Raw genomic sequence first — 5,956 nt, forward strand, 5'->3', positions numbered from 1 at the left:
GTTTGTTTCCACGTCCCAGGTTGTGCAAATCATTTGTAGCCGTGTGAATCGCTGCATAATTTGACATTGTTTTCATTTTGTAGGAGAAAATTGTGCAAGAAAGGTACAAGGACATGGAAGCTTCCGTTGGCAAGTCATTTCAACTAGAGCATTGTTGGAAATTTCTTCAAAATAGCGAGGAGTGGAAGTTGATTGAGAAAGAATCCCCATCGAAGAGAGGTGCATTCACCAAGATGGATGATGATGATGATGGCCCAAGAAACAAGAACAAGCCCAATGGAAACAAGAAGGCCAAGGACAAGATCAAGACGGAAGCGGAGGCATCAAGCTTGCGTGACAAGATAGATGCCATGGTGCAATCAAATGAGATGATGATGGGCAAGACATTGGAGGAAAAGAAGGAGTTGGCCGAGAGGAAGGCGCAAGAGAAGCAAGAAAAGTGGCAATTACTCAAGGAAGAGGGGTTGCGCAAGGCTGTCATTGAGGAGAGAAAAGCCCTTGCCGAGGAGAACAAGGCCTTAGCCAAGCTTCTTGCCGAGGAGAACAAGATCATGACTATGAACCGCAGTGACATGGACGACCTCACCAAAGAATGACATGATATGGCAAGGAGAGATATCTTGAAGAGAAGGATGCTGGCGGCGACGGGTGATGGCTTCGGTGCCGGTGGGGGAATCGGTGGCAGTGGTGGAGAGTGATGATGGTCATGGAGGTGGTGGTGTCTTCGGTGGCGGTGGTGGAGAGCGATGGCGATGATGAAGATGAAGATGGTGATGGAGGTGGCTTTTGCATGAGGTTCTTTTGCGTTATGATTGAAAACTATGCTTAATTTTTGCACAAACTATGTTTGATTGTTTGAATTTGAAGCCAATCATCAGAATTGCGGTCAAATTGTCTAATTAGATTTTTTTCGGTTTGCGAGCTAGCGCGGACTGCGGCCAAACAAAATATTCTATTTTGCAGTTCCGCTTTGCTGGGTCTGTACGGAGAATATTCTGTTTTATAGTTCCACTTTGTGGGTCTATTCGGCCGCAGGCCGCGCCAGCCCATAAAACAAGGGTTCGCGATATAAGAGGTCTACTAGAGATGGTCTAATATCGAGTCCATAAATTCTTCCATACGCGGCCGCAAAGCAAGAACCTCGAGCGGCGACGATGTGGGCGGGCTCTCTCCTCCGCCTCCGGTGATGAAGACGCGAGCGGCGATGCAAGGGCACTCCTTCTCCTCCGGTGACGAAGCGGTGATGCTAGCCCGCTGCTCCTCGGTCACGATTCCCACCCGCTCTAGGTCAGCCTATCTGCCTCGCTCGTCGAGTTAGGGACTTAACAAGGTAGGTTTGGCGTGTATTACCTCTGTTCCGAAACATAAGTCATCAGGGGAGTTCAGTTTACACTCCCCCAACGACTTATATTTAGGAGGGAGTAGGTATGTTAACGCGGAACAGGCGGTGGCACGTGGATCGCCCACGCTCTCACTCTCATATCGTCCTCTACGCTCTGCTTTGCTGTATGTACTCCGCTATTGCCCTCTGCGCTCTGCTTTGCTCCATTACTCTGCTATCGCGGCTCCCGGCGGGTTGCAAAATGGACCGATGGACGCTTCAGCTTTTTTTTTAGAACGAAGGCTCGTGAAGAGCCCGACTTTGAATTAACAAAGCCATCAACCGGCCAGGAAATACAAACACACACAAACCGCCTCGGCCAAACGATAAAGGGGACACTCTAGGAAACTTACAACTCAACGGAGCGCACAAGCTCAAAAGATTACAGGAAAAAGCTCAATGCTTGTACTAGCCGAAGACTACAGCCAAACAGACAACTAGGAAAGGGACACAAGCACGACGAGGATCTGCTTGCAGCAGAGTGTAGAAGTGAGCCCGACCAACATCCAGGGGGAAGGACTACACACATCCTTCGTCTCTCTCGCCGCAGGGGGACCCTTCCCTCTCGCCATGGCTCGCAAGGCGCCATACCGTCGGACTTGAGAGATGCTCACCCTAGAGCCGGAGAAGTGCTAGCTTCGAGACCTGGAGCGGCCACAACACACCTCCACTTGAACATTCGAGCACTCCGCGATTGCTGCACTGCCACATCCTAGACCACCTGAGGACTGCAGGAAAACCACCAGGTGCAGCTACTGAAGAAATGCAGCAAGGTCATCAAGTAGACCCAAACAGGCCACTGAGGAGCATTGCCAGGCAGCCGTTGAAGAAGAGGTCCGGGGTTCCGCTGCTGGCGAGGCGCAGGTCCAGCCGGGTAGGGGAACCCTATCCCCTACCGCCGGGTCGAGGCACCGCACCGCCGGAACTGGACTAGACGCGACACTGGCAGAGAAACACCACCCAAGAAGGAAACGGGGACGCCTTCAGCCATGCCGAACCTCGCTGGCACCGCCGTCACCGGACAACCCAAGCCACCCAAAGCTCCAACTTTGAACCCCTCACCTGAACGCAACCCTCCCCAGGCGGCGCCCCCAAGGAAGATACGACGCACATTGCGTCGCCGCCGCCCAATCCAAGCCGGATTTTAGGCTTTCACCCGGGAGGAGGAACACGGGTGGAAAGGGGAAGGGCCTCTGCAGCACCTCCAAGGAGGAAGCATGGCGTCAAGGACGTCGCTGCTGCCGGGCCGGCCACGCCGACCCACGGTTTCCCGCGGCCCTAAACAAATCCACCGGTCACCCACCAACACCAGACCGGCGCACGAAGGGCAGCCGGCTGGAAGCGGCGGGGATGAGGGGGACAGGGGAAGAGAGCCAAGCCTCAGATCTGACGAGGAGAGGAAGAACTCCGCGCCGTCGCCGTCGCCGCCACCCGCCGTCGTCTCACCACCCGCGTGGTCGAGGCCGCCGGCCAGAGAGCACCCGCGAACGACGCCAGCCGAGATGGCGCCGCCGCCCTAGATCCGAGGTCATTCTCGAGGGAAGGAGCAACCGAGGCCTCGCCGCCACCATCACCGGCGGCCGCGCGAGCGAATCCGGCGACTTTCTCAGGTGGCGGCGAGGGAGGGAGGGGAAGGAGCGGCGGCGCGGTGGGGAAACCCTAGACGCCGCCCGTGTCGCCCGAAGCGAACGACGCGGGGGCCGCGAGCTGGACGCTTCAGCTTCACCGCACGGCTCCTGGCCACCTCTGGACTCCAACTGCAACCATGGATGGAAGGTTCATTTCAACTGATAGCAGATTATTTTTACTAAATGTCCACCATCGTGCTCCACACATCACCAGGAGCACGTAGAACGCACCAACGCCTCCCCAAACCCCCTGCAACACTGATCCCGACCGCACCCGAACTCCGGCCGCCGCAGCCGAGCTCGCCGCCGTCAACTCCGGCCACCCCGAGCCCAACCACCACCACCAATAGACGCGGCTCAACCTCAGCAACACGTAGATGCCTTCCGCCGTCCATTTGGTCGCCGGAATGGCAAAAAGCACTCTCGCCGCCGTCTCGGATCTCGCCGGCGTCATGTCGCCGGTGGGGTTTGATTTGACCGACCTGGGGTTTGACCCCCCAGGGTCGCTGACGCGTGGGCCCTGTCGGCCAGATGGTTAGGTTAGCGCTAACTACTATTAGTCAACCCCCCTGACACTGACAGTGGGCCCCAGCGCCACTAATTAGTAATTAGAATTAATTTAAATCTGTTTAACCCCCCCTGTCACTGACGTGTGGCCCCCACCCGTCAGGTTTGACTTCAGCCAGCCGCAGTTGACCTGCTGACGTCACACTGACGTCAGGCTGACGCAGTAATTAATTTTCTGGATTTAAATTAAATCAGGAAATTCCAGAATATTATTTAAACTTCAAAAATTCATAACTTTTATTCTGTAACTCCAAATTGGACAAATTATATATGAAAAATGATCAGAAAAATCCAATCTATCCATCTGTACTATTTTCATGCATGATCAAACAAGTTAAATTGATGATTCAAGCAGAACAAGGAAAAGCACTTTAAAAGGCCATATTGGAATTTGAAATTTGAATCTTTGATTCAAATTTGTTCAAACCCTTCTGACTTTAGTTGCATTAGCCCAATACACTCATATTGCCATGTTTCATGCATGCATCATATTGTTGCACATTGTTTGGTGATGCTTGTGTATCGATGCCCTTTGCGACAGGTTCTGTCCCCGAGGAGTACCGTGATTACCCTAACGAAGAACCGTATCCGTGCATCGAACCATCAGGCAAGCAACCAACCATTTGATCATATCGATACAATCCCATGTTCTCGCTCCTGCTCTCTTTTACTGCATTAAGACAACGCGATTCAAACTGCTGTGTGCTACGGTAGTTGAACCCATTTCCTCTGCATGACCTGTCATTGCCACAGTAACTAGATGAAACCCACTAGCATGTGTAGGAGTTGATTGAGCCATATGTATGTGTTGTTCCTACCTTGCTATGCCTGCTATACTTAGAGTCGTGTCAGGTCTGGTTCATCTGGGTGATGGGCTAGAGTGAAATGATTATGTCGGTAATGAGAGTGGTGTGGTGAACACGATTTGGTAAAGGTATCGATGAGAGGCCATGTAGGAGTACATGATGGGTTGTTTCATTGAAGCCGACCTTAAGCACTGAGATCTGTATGTGTGATTTAAGAATCAGCTACTACCATACATTGGGCCCTGAAATATGACCCCGCTCGACTTCTTATTCACCCTAGCTCTCTGTCCAAGAGTTGCAAGTAGTTTCTGGTGTTTGTAGCCTACTGGAGGCCGTGGACAGCGCTGACCGTAGGGGTGGGCTGTGATGCGGTAGGTACGTGGCCGGGTGTACCGAATACCCGTTAGGTATCTCGGGAACCCTGTTCACATCGTTCGGGGCCGTATGGGAAACCTCGGCCGGACTCCCTGCGGATGGAACCTGAATAGGCGATAAACCTGGACTAGAGGCTTAAGTGTTTAGGTAGGTCGTGGTCTACACCCACGTCGGCTTTCGCTTGAAGTCTGCCGAGCACATGTCGTGTGCAGACGCTAAGTGGTGGAAACATGTATGACGAAGTACACCCCTGCAGGGTTAACATGATCTATTCGAATAGCCGCGTCCGCGGTAAAGGACTACTTGGTTGCCTATACAGTTCATAGACAAGTAAATGGAAACTATTAAAAGCCTCAAGATAAGTGTGAGTACCGAGGATGGCTCATCCGTAGGAAGACGGAGGTGGATCCTCGGTAGTGTATTGAAGTGGTGAGTAGTGGACTCGTGTGCGCAAAACATTTTAAGTTGGAGTATCGTAGGATAGTCTAGCCAAGAGTCAAAGCTAGCTTGCTGCAATAACTCCACCAACCCTTCTTGATACTATGCATGTATGTAGGATCTGATGTAAGTCTTGCTGAGTACTTTTGTACTCATGTTGCTATAATCTACATTTTTACAGAAGACGCTGCAACCCCTTCTGGTGGGTTCTATGTAGACGTTGACATCAACGAGTAGGCTAAGGACCCAGGTGGTGACCCTGAGCTTGTGATGGACCACGTAGTATAGTTAGGCTTCCAAGCCTCTTTTATTTTACTAGTTGTCTGTACCCAGACAAAGTACTTCCGCTGTTGGCTTGTATGACTGTATGACTTGTATGTTGGGTCGTGAGACCCGTACCTTTGTGTATGATATGTATGGCTCCCTGAGCCTTAAATAAAGTACTTGTGTCGTAGAGTCATGTTGTGATGCTTCGTTGTATTTGCACATATCGAGCATATTGTGTGTATGATTGAAATGCTTGGTATGTGTGGGATCTGACTATCTAGTTGTTTATCTTTAGTAGGCTCTCTTACCGGGAAATGTCTCCTAGTGTTACCGCTGAGCCATGGTAGCTTGCTACTGCTCTGGAACACTTAGGCTGGCCGGCATGTGTCCTTCTTCGTTCCTGTGTCTGTCCCTTCGGGGAAATGTCACGCTTTGAGTACCGGAGTCCTGTTAGCCCGCTACAGCCCGGTTTACCGGAGTCCTGCTAGCCCAGT

This window comes from Triticum aestivum, chromosome 4A (genome assembly GCF_018294505.1).
Source record: "Triticum aestivum cultivar Chinese Spring chromosome 4A, IWGSC CS RefSeq v2.1, whole genome shotgun sequence".
Classification (NCBI taxonomy): Eukaryota; Viridiplantae; Streptophyta; class Magnoliopsida; order Poales; family Poaceae; genus Triticum; species Triticum aestivum.